This window comes from Symsagittifera roscoffensis, chromosome 10 (genome assembly GCF_963678635.1).
Source record: "Symsagittifera roscoffensis chromosome 10, txSymRosc1.1, whole genome shotgun sequence".
Classification (NCBI taxonomy): domain Eukaryota; kingdom Metazoa; phylum Xenacoelomorpha; order Acoela; family Convolutidae; genus Symsagittifera; species Symsagittifera roscoffensis.
In genome coordinates, this window is record NC_087071.1 from 12,417,488 (window position 1) to 12,428,803 (window position 11,316).

An 11,316-nucleotide genomic window follows, 5' to 3' on the forward strand; every position below is an offset into this window, starting at 1 on the left:
TTTCTAGCTCTGCTTGTACCTTAATCTGAATGTATATCGGGATTTTCCAACCTTTTTCTTGGATTGGACATAAAGGATATTTAAATTTTGTACTCATAGTATGGTTCTTTGACTCCCCTTTTCTGTCAAAAAGGTCTTTAAATTGACTGTAGAATTTTTGCTCCCAACCTTCTGACTGCTCGCACAGTAGCACGTCAAACCTGGATCTTTGTGTTGGAGCTGCTTTCTGAGTAGTCTGAATTCCTAGTTTACCTTGAAGGTCCAGACCTAATATACACCGCATACGTCTTTCCGTTACTAACAGTATCGCTCCAAAAACTTCCTAACCCGTCGAACGCAGATTCGCTTTCAATGCTCCTAATATCAAAATAGGTCGTTTTTTGTAATCCACAAACTGCGCGGACAGGTTAAGCTTCTCTGCTGGAATAAGTTTTGAATTCGTAAGTCCTTCCAGAATTTGTTTCGTTGAATTTGTTCCCAATTCAGAAGTGATACTGGACTACCCGTGTCTATAGTCATATCAAAATATGACTGTCAATTTTCACTAAAGCCTTCAATGCTTTAACTTGATGAGATTTTGGATTCCTTCGAATCTCAACTTTCTCAATAGTTTCAGACTTTGCAAGCATCGTTTTCTTCTCGTCGTTTCCTTCGTCGTACACACTCGCTAATACTCGTTTGTTGATGTATTTTTCAATTTCTGCGATAGAGGTTAAATCCTCTTCTACCGCTATTATTTCAAATTCGTCACAGGAATCAAAATTTGTATTAAATTACATTCCTCTTCCGAACTAGAATCTTCAATTGCAACTTCGTTAACTTGCTGTGATATGCACATTTTTGCAAATTGATTGGGTTTGTTACAATTCTTACACGATTTACCCATTGCCGGGCAGTTTTTCAGATGTCCTTATTCGAACACTCTGCCACATCGCGTGCATTGTTTTTGATCCCCGTTAGAGCTTGTAGCGTTTCTGTTGTCATACTGCTTCCTTCTAGTCTGATTCTGACCTTGTCGTCTAGGGTTATACCCTTTGTTTCCAATTGCCATAACCGGTTCTTGTTTTATTTTCTTTTGTGAATTTGAAAATAATCCTGAGTTGTTAGTACTCGTTGAAGACTTTTGAAATGCTTGAGTAATTTGTTTACTTTGTTTGAATTTTATTGCACGCTTTAGAACTTATTCAGGAGAAAATGTTTCAAAAGTTAGTGTGTCTTGAAGAACAACATTCCTCATCCGGGATATAAATAGATCTCTCACCAACTCTTCTTCCAGTCCTCCCAGCTCCGCCTTTGCTGCTTGTCGAGAGTTTCATTCGTTTCATGAGATCGTGTAAACAATTTGTATCTCTCGTAAGTAATACATTTCGTTTTCTCAAATGAGATTTGTGCTAAACGCATTATTTCCCGAAAACCAAGTTTGGATATTTCTGTGTGCGGGTTCTTTAAGATAAACTTTTTCTTTCCTTCCGCGCCCAACGCGAGAAATAATCGTGATGTCAAACGTTTTCCAACTTCGTGATAGAATACGTTGTGTCCTACTTTAGGTCCTCTCATAACCCGTTCTTCATTTTCTAGAACCACTCTGTCCCGTGCCAATCTGTTCCGGGCTTCTCTCTCTGCTACTGCAGGCGCATCTTCGTTTTGTACCGGTGGTTCAGTAACTGGTAGAGGTTCTTCCAGAACAACTTTAGGTTCTTCTAACATTACTTCTGGATCCACATTCTCTTTGACCGTAACAGCTAATAGGAATTGATCAAACCATGTTTCGAAGTTCCACGGTGGATCTGAGTTTGCAGAAGCCCAGAATACTGGGATTCCCATATCTGTCCTATTATCTTGAGCTGTAAAACCGAATCCTGCTGGCTGCGCCATGTGATAACGGATAGAACCTCTGGTGTTGTATAATGAAAACAGTAGTGGTTTCTAAGAGTTAATTTAATGTTGAAACCGTATTGTTTTATCAGCCTAATATCTGTGGCTAACTGTACGCCGAGCTACAGTTGAGAGAGTGAATCTCTTCAATGACAATAAAGGTCACGCATTATTGACCTTGACATAAATAATAACATGATATAATTTATAGATAACAATATGAACAATTAGGCCAAGGCCATAATATGGTTACTGCAAATGCAGGAGCAGTTGCGGTACCACAGACTTCTCAGCGCAGCACTTAATTCATGAAGCAGCAAAATTTTTTTGGAATCCAAAATTGAAAAAGTCAAGCTCAAATTATTCGATACGGAAGTCGATTTATTCATGATGGAAATGACCAAATGCAATCATCATAACCATAAACAAATTTAAAAAAACTAGTTAGGAATAACTAACCTCCAAACTGTTTCTACTGAGCTTGTATAATGGAGCTCCGTTGTCCATGATTCCCAATTTACTTCTTTCGTTCACAGGCGAAGTACAAATCTGAGTTTCATTACAGAACTCCAAACCAAACGAATGGATCGATTCAAACAGACGCTCGTACAATAATATCTCTGGTATTGAAAAGAACACAAAATTAATTTTGTAACCAAAACTGAAAAAGTAATGAAAACGGGTTCTTGTATTATAAATCTAAATTATAGGACCTATAAAACGGCAATTGAGGATATCTTTACAAGATGTTCGAGTGATTTTTAGTCGTTGGTTTGCTGGAAAATGCTCAAATTTGGTAAGTTTTGCTGCAATTCTTATAAATTTTAAATTTTGATCAAATTTGTCGGAAGTTTATAGAGTTTGTAAATTTTTGATCATCGCTTGATATTTAATTCAAGTTTTGAAAAATACCTCTTTTTATGAAAAATACCTCCTTTTGAAAAATTTACTTACATCACATTTGCTATCAAGTAGATATTTGGCTTTGTTTTGTCGTCAATTTTATCTGTTGCTAATGGTAAATTGCCTTGGTCGTCTTCTGTACCAGCTTTGCAAGACCAAAAATATCTGCTGGGTATTACAGCATAGAGTAAAAAAGCGGAAGATTGCGTTTTTTTTCATTCGATGAATAGCTTGAAATTCTCACCCAGAGAAAACACAATATTTCCTAAAATTGGGGCTAATTTAACCTTTTTAGAAAATATTAGAATTTTCAAAAAATCAAAAACGTTCAATCAAGATATTAGAACTCTTAAAAGTTCAGAAACATTCAATCAAGATATTACAATTTTTTTAAACGCAAACAAACTCGACCAAGATATTAGAATTCTATTAGAAAAAATATTCATTTATCTGTAAAATCGTTTAGTGTTCCCTTGAAGTGTGTCGGCGAATTTCATTTCTGATCTTGGAGGCGTAACAGAGCCCATACCACACGCACCCAAAGTAACCAATGGGAGGTCTTCAACAGGAATTCTCTCTCTTCGTAATCTTTTCCAATTTTGAACCGATAATATACTTTACTTTCAGATTCGGCTATTCATTTTTACCTTACTATCATTAATCTACCAGAGGTAATATCAAAACATTATAGTTCCTAACTTTAACAAAATTATTTCAAGGAAATACCTCATTTAACAAAAAAATGACAAAATACTGCAACCAAATAATTAAAGAAAACTTCGGATTTCAATGAAATATTTTGCCTTCAATATTATAAAGAGTTGTCTTGTAACAAAAAACAAAGGATTATGACTTGGTCAAAAGTTTTACAATTTGCTGAAACATTTTTAAAATAAATTTAGTAATTTGTGCCTCATCTTAAAATATTTCTCTCACGCGTTTTGTTTTTGATCTATTTTTTATTTGACTTAAAAATCAAAAATTTGCGTCCGCGATGGGATTTATAAAAATTTGCGCTGTTCTGGAATGTTCAAAGATTAGAGTTTAATCATCGATGATCAAGGTTGAAGTTGCACTGAATGATTAATCGTGGTATTTCTCTAATCTTTATTTACTGATTTTTGGCAATAAATAACAATCAGTGATCAAACCGGGTTGTTTGTTCTGAAGCACAATGAGCAGCACTAGCTGAATCGAACTGTTTTTTTTTTACTCCTAGATATCTTTAACAGGAGAAAAAGTAACGAATTATGTATATGTTCTGGATAATTTCTACATCAGACCCATTCTGAGATCATCATAGTAATTTTTTGTAAGAGTCGTAAAACCTGATAAATCAACAGTGAAAAAAAAAACATTTAACCACTGCTTTTTACCTCATAGTACAAAAAAATTAAGCAAAAGAGTCACCTTTTCCATAACTTTTTAGCATGATATACAATTATGGAAATACAAAAAATCTGAAAGACTCTTGACCAGACGGATTGCAATTAAACGCCTTTCACGATCAAGTGCACGAACCCCGGGATGACCAAAAACACTAGTCATACAATTTCCATATATGGAACAATGCTAGTCATACACTTTCCATACAATTCCATACGTACAGAAAATTGCATGAAAGGTCTATGGTTAGTATTTTTTCATATATGGAAATTGTATGACTAGCATTTTTCCATAAAACATAAATATTGATTTTTTACATTTTAATTTCTCAAAATTTTTGGTTGTGTTCGTAACCGAGCACAAATGACATAAACCATGGTTACTCAAACGTAGTAACCAACGGTTTGGCCGTCTTGCATTAAAAATGCATTGGAAACAGCTTGATATGTGTTACTACTGTCTCAGACAAATAATATAACGAAAGTAATGAACTTTTGAATTTTTAAATTACCAGACATTGATCAAGGCATACAAAAGCATGTCATACAAAAGAAAAAGGAGTTTTAAGCGTTTTTAAAAAAAAAATATGACGAGAAAAGGAACAAAAATCCAATATTATTATATCCAGGACTACGTTATACACACAAAAAATTAAATTTTGCATGCAAAATTTTTTTTTCAAAAAATGTTTGTTTGAATACGAAAATCAATGTGCGGTTGAAAAAAAACACAAAAAATGCCATCAAAAAAAATGCTGGTCATACAATTTCCATATATGGAAATTGTATGACTAGTGTTTTTTTTCAGAAAACAAAAATTAAAAAAATTCAAAGTTGTCAGTCGTAGCAGCCCAAAAAAGGCTTAAATGTTTTGCCAGCAGTTGAATTGATTGTAAAAAGCTTTTTTTTCACAAAAAAAATTGAAAAAAAAATTCTAATCATACAATTTCCATATATGGAAATTGTATGGTTAGCATTTTTTTCATACCATTTTTTCCCCTTTTTTTTATGAAGAGATACCAATTTCGATACCAAAACAACTATAAAATACCTTTGAAATTCGATAAAGCTCATTTTGCAAAAAATGTATGAAATTTGTATGAATATTGTACATTAGTCATTTGGATATATAGAAATTGTATGATTAGAATTTTTTTTTTCAAATTTTTTTGTAAAAAAAAAAGCTTTTTACAATCAATTCAAATGCTGGGAAAACATTTAAGCCTTTTTTGGGCTGCTACGACTGAAAACGTTTTTTAATTTTTGTTTCCTGAAAAAAAAATTAGTCATTTTTCCATAGACTAAGTGTATGAAATTGTATGATTAGCATTTTCGGTCTATGGAGGTCAACCCGGGACTTTATCATTCGGTCGTTGAAACCCAGTGAAATAAACATAGTGCTGCATGGATTGCAAGTTCGATTTATTTTTTTTTCTTTATCGCAAAAAATATCAACTTTACATCAAATTCTAAAAAAAAGAACAACTAATATTTTTGTAATATCTTACAACAGCTAATATTTTGCAAAACTTTGGTTTCGTTTTAAATTTGATTGTTCTTATAAAACTATAAATTTTTGAATAAAACAATTCTATTCTTATTTCAAAATGCTGCATTTTATTGTTCCAAAATTTGAAAGTTTTTGCGTTTGTTTAAATCTTAGAAGAAGATTTGTTTCTACACTCTGAAAAAATGTGTTTTTATTTTTAGTTATTGGTCATGATACGTTGAAAACTAAGTGTCAAGAAAGATCTCAATTAAAGTATCTTCAATAGGTTTTGTGTGTTTTAAATTTGTGCTTTTCGAACTCTTGAAAAAATTTTGTTTTCACAGATTTGTATTTTTTAACACTAGGCTGCAATCTCAAAAAGAAGAATTAGAGAGCAAAAACATCCTCATAAGCAAAAAGTTTTAATTGTGAGAGCGATTAGATTTTTGGAAAATGATGAAAAAAGGTGGAAAACCAAATGAAAACACACGTTTTCTGCAAAAAACTACACTAAATGTGTTTTTTAATTGACTAAAATTGTATCATTTGAAACTCAATACTTTTTTGAAGCGGGTTACATTTATTGGAAAAGATTGTTCCTGCATATTTTTAAGGCCCGCGTTTTTGCTTAACTAATTTTCTGAACGGTTTCAACAATTGATAAATCGTTCAAAGGGCACTCTCGTTGCTTGTATCTAATCAAAGAGAAACAAAGCAGTTCTAAATAATCACAAATAAAACATCATTTGATTGATGGAAACTAACTATAACTGTAGATAAAAAAAAGAAAGGGTAACTATACTTACCCTGGAGCCACAAAAATTCGTTTAACTTCATAATATTGCTTCCTTCCATGCCGCGTGAAATCTCCTACTTCAATTCTAATATGTGGTCCTGATAACAACATATTTTATAGAAACACATTTTACAGATAATTTCAATGACTTCGTTTGTTTCCTTAAAAGTTTCATTCTGTGTGAACTTTTTCGGTCTCATTTCTTACCCTTCAAAGTAAAAATAATATGAGAGAAATGCTTGACTGTTTTAAATTATAATCAAGTTTTGGCCACGAGCAAAAGTTTTTGCAGAAGATTCACAGGAAAACCTTGCATGCAACTTTTTTTGTCCCAACATCTTCTCAAAACATTTAACTTTAGAATCTGGATTCGTTGCAATCACAAAAAAAAACATTTGCAATATGCAAGCGTAGCTTTTGAAAAAAAATGCGTTTACATTTTGTATATTGCTTTGGATGTAGTTTATCTTGGTAAACTGATACATTTTTGGTGATCGGAATTAGGACGACATAGCAACAAAAAATACTTTGACTACAGGAGTGTGCGCAAGGGAAGAATGATTGGGAAAAAATGAGAATGCTTTACTGCCAGTATTCCGATCACTAAATTTCTTTTGAAATTGTTTCGTATCATTTTGGATTCCAAATATTTGCTTCCAATGTTTTATTTTTTTCCATTTCAAATTAGTTTTTGTTCCGGCTTTCGATACGAAAGTAATAGAATATTTGTGCTCGGGGTGGGTTTTTTTTTCTTCAGACAAACTTCGAATTTTTAACTAGCCATTTTTGACGGAATTTTTCAAATATTATTCGAAAGGTATTGTTGTCCTGAGCACAAGTTTGAAAAGATATTTCACCTGTGATCATTTTTTGTAAAGTGATGGGGGTTTAAAGATTACCATTTTGGCCAATTTGGGACTATTAACGCGCTATATACTTCGCGCTATTAAGGCGTAAGCGGAAACTTAATCCGTCTAGAAAGTGTTCCAAATTGGTTGAAAGAAGCTTACTTGACATAATTGATTTGTTAAAAGGAGCGCAATCTATCCTTTATTAATTTATATGGTGTATATTTAAATTTTTAATGATATTAAGTATTGCTTCGTAAAATTACGGGGGTTTAAAGATTGCCATTTTGGCCAATTTGGGACATTTAACGCGCCATATATTTCGCGCTATTTACGTAAAATTACGGGGGTTTAATTTTTTTTCGTAAAATTACGGGGGTTTAAAGATTGCCATTTAGGCCAATTTGGGACAATTAACGCGCGATATATTTCGCGCTATTTACGCGCAAGCGGAGAGTTAATCCGTCATTGAAATCGTTCCAAATTGGTTGAAAGAAGTTTATTTGCAATAATTCATTTTTTACAAGGAGCGAAATCTATCTTTTTCAACTTTATTTGGCGTGTGGGGATGGTTTAAAAAAAATTTCAAGTTTTAGAAAATTTTTTTTTTCGTTTTATTTAATTTGTTTTTTAATGTTATTACTGCTCCATAAACCTTAAAAGGCAGTCAGAACATTCAAGGCTTCGCCCTAATATGAGCAGTCTTGTTTGTGTTTTCATTTTTTTTTCAACTTGATTTGCTGCTGGTTATTCACAGTCGAATTTTCTTGTTTTCCAAGCTCAAAAAGCTCTCTTATTTTGACCTTTTGTTGTAGTTATTTTCAAGTAATTGTTCCGTTTTTTGATACGAAAGTAACGGAATATTTGTGCTCGGGGTGGTTTTTTTTTTCTTCAGACAAAATTCGACTTTTTAACTAGCCATTTTTGACGGAATTTTTTAAATATTATTCGAAAGGTATTGTTGTCCTGAGCACAAATTAGAAAAGATATTTCACTTGTGATCATTTTTCGTAAAGTTATGGGGGTTTAAAGATTGCCAATTTGGCTAATTTGGGACAATTAACGCGCGATAAATTTCGCGCTATTAACGCGTAAGCGAGATTTAATTTGTCTTAGAAATTGTTCCAAATTGGTTCAAGGAAGCTTATATGCCATAATTGATTTGTTAATAGCCGCAAAACCTACCACTTTAAAAATAATATGACGTGTGGGGTGATGTTTTTTTTTTACATTTTTAAAAAAAAATTTTTTACATTGAAATTTTTCATGTAATTATAGCTCCATAGACCTTAAAAGGCAGTCGAAACTTTCAGGGCTTCGCCCTTATGCGAGCAGTCTTGTTATATTTGCGGTTGATAACTGATTTGAGAAAACAGCTAATTTTTCTCAGAGAAAGAATTTGATGCAGTTATAATATAACTAATTGACAATTGAATGACGTTTTGATCCAAGAATTTATATATTTCTACCATGTTCAAATAATTTTCGGCATTTACGAAACAGCTCGATGCAGTGAGAAACACATGTATATAGTTATTTAATTTATATTATACTATATCATATAATATATATACAAATTTTGGAAGGTACTCACGATCCGATGAAGCAACACAATGAGCTGCAGTGAGTAAGAAACGATCACCAATGAGAGTCGCTCCACAGAAGAGTCCGTTAAATTTCAATTTGGCTTAAAAGCGTCTTGGCTCTTGGCTCACTACACACGGGGTGCTCAATTTTTTATTTTAAATGAAGCAGTTTTCCAAATACAAGGGCAAAAATCAGTTAAACATGGAGAAACTTTCTATGGCTGTTCGCGAAGTGTTTGTTAGAGTACGCAAGCTTATCTTGAAATTTCTGTACTAAAATGGCTTACGCAAAAGCTGAGGAAAACCTTAGATTTACTCATAAGTTTATTTTTCAAAGTTCAGTCAGTCTCGTTTCCAAACAGTAGAAAAAAACTATTACATATTTTAACATATATATTTTCCAACAGTATTATATATTTTAACATATATATATATATATATATATATATATATATATATATATATATATATATATACAAATTTTTGGAGGTACTCACGATCCGATGAAGCAACACAATGAGCTGCAGTGAGTAAGAAACGATCACCAATAAGAGTCGCTCCACAGAAAACTCCGCTATGTTTCAATATGGCATAAAAACGCCTTGGCTCACTGTACACGGGGTGTTTTTTATTTTAATTGAAGCAGTTTTCCAATTACAAGGGCAAAAACCAGTTAAACATGGAGAAAATAACATTTGCTATGGCTGTTCGCGAAGTATTCGTTAGAGTAAGCAAGCTTATCTTAAAATATATTTAATGCTTTACACAAAACCTGAGAAAAAATTTAGATTTACTCATAAGTTAAATTTTCAAAGTTGAGTCATTCTGTGTTCCCAACAGTAAAAAATTGGCTGCAGCTGAAAAAAAACTATAAAACTAAAATATGTTATCTCTCCTTGAAATTGGTTTGATAACTGGAATTTTTTGAGAAAATTTATCCGAACACGTCTTTACTCCGGATTTTTGCGTCGGTGGCACTGGTTTTTTGGTCGCGCAGGTCCTGATCTGCAAAGGTTTAGTCTAGAAATGCCAATGGCAAGTCAAAATGACTGGGAATTACCAAATGTGGGTCGCGTCGGTCAAAAGTTAATTTGCCGACCTAGACTCCGGTCCCCAGCTACAGCGATCGGAATGATATAGAAGCACGTTTAAAACGAAATAAGAATTGAAAATAATTCAATTTTCTCATTAAGACACTCATTTTCTAGCGAACATTTTCTTTGATATGCGTTCAGCTTGTTTCCAAACCAATTAATGATTTTAAGCGTTCTATTTTAAGCAATGTTTTCATTACTGAGAATAAGTTTGTTACAATACAAAAATTTCTTCGCAAGTGGTTTTTGAACAAAAAACAAAAGTTGTTTTGTAGTGTGTGATAATATTTTGATGTGAAAACTTTAAACACCCCTGTTGACACCATCCAAAATAAGAGATCTTGATTTTTTTGCGATCAAGTTTTCATCAAAGCGTAATCCGTATGTAATTAAAATAAACTGAAGCAAAACAAAGTTGAATATCTTATAAAAACCGTCAGTTTTCATTGTTTTGGTGCCAATTTGAGATTTAAGATCCCTATTTGTATAATTTGCATAACTAAATCAATAATTATGTACAATATTTACGAAAGGATATAATTTTACAGAGATCATTAGTTGGCAATTGTAACATTTGATCAATCTATATATATGGCCCAAGGCATGCATGAACAAAGATATTCTTTGAAAGAGTAGGAAAAGTTAGAGTCCAAATTATTCAATCATTTCAAGTTAATTAAACTTTCAAATTGACTAAAACTAAGCAGTCATATGCTTTTGAACTCATCTTCAAGATGTTTGTTCTTAAGCTGGCCTTCCAGTTTGACAAATATTGATAGTAATCAAACATTTATAGCAAGACTGTTCGTATCAGGGTGAAGCCCTGAGTGTTCCTACTGCCTTTTAAAGTTTATGGAGCAATAATAACATTAAAAAAATTTAAAAAAGCAAAATTAATTTTTTTTTCTAAAATTTGATTTTTTAAATGGAAATCATCCCCCCACACGCCATATAAAGTTCAAAAGGATAGATTTCGCTCCTTGTAACAAATAAATTATGGCAAATAAGCTTGGATCTACTTAGCAATCCCCCCCCCCCCCTTTCAAGAAAGGGGGGAGATTGTTAAGTAAGTCAAAATGGTCGATTTTTCGACCAATCAGAATGCAGCAAAATTAGAATTCTCAATAGAAAGCTCAGTGCTTGTTTACTGTATTAATTTATAGGGGTGGAGATTCTTAAGTGGGTACCATAGGGAAGAGATTGTTAACTAGATCCAAATTTTTATGCATCAAAGAAAAGCAGATTTGAAAGTATCAAACTTCAAAGCTAACTCCAACTCTCCCTTGCCCGGTATACTTTGTAGAAAATGTAAGCTCGCACTGAATCAGTCATGCGTAATG

At 32.7% G+C, this 11,316-nt stretch overlaps 1 long non-coding RNA gene across 1 annotated transcript; it reads right to left on the reverse strand.

The window, feature by feature from the left end:
• Positions 1-6,230: 6,230 nt before the first annotated feature.
• Positions 6,231-8,996, reverse strand: LOC134855613 (uncharacterized). The gene is made up of 3 exons (XR_010164515.1): positions 8,891-8,996; positions 6,459-6,546; positions 6,231-6,347 (listed from the first exon to the last, which is right to left on the reverse strand). It is a non-coding gene; the product is annotated as an uncharacterized LOC134855613 (long non-coding RNA).
• Between the last annotated feature and the right edge of the window lie 2,320 nt (positions 8,997-11,316).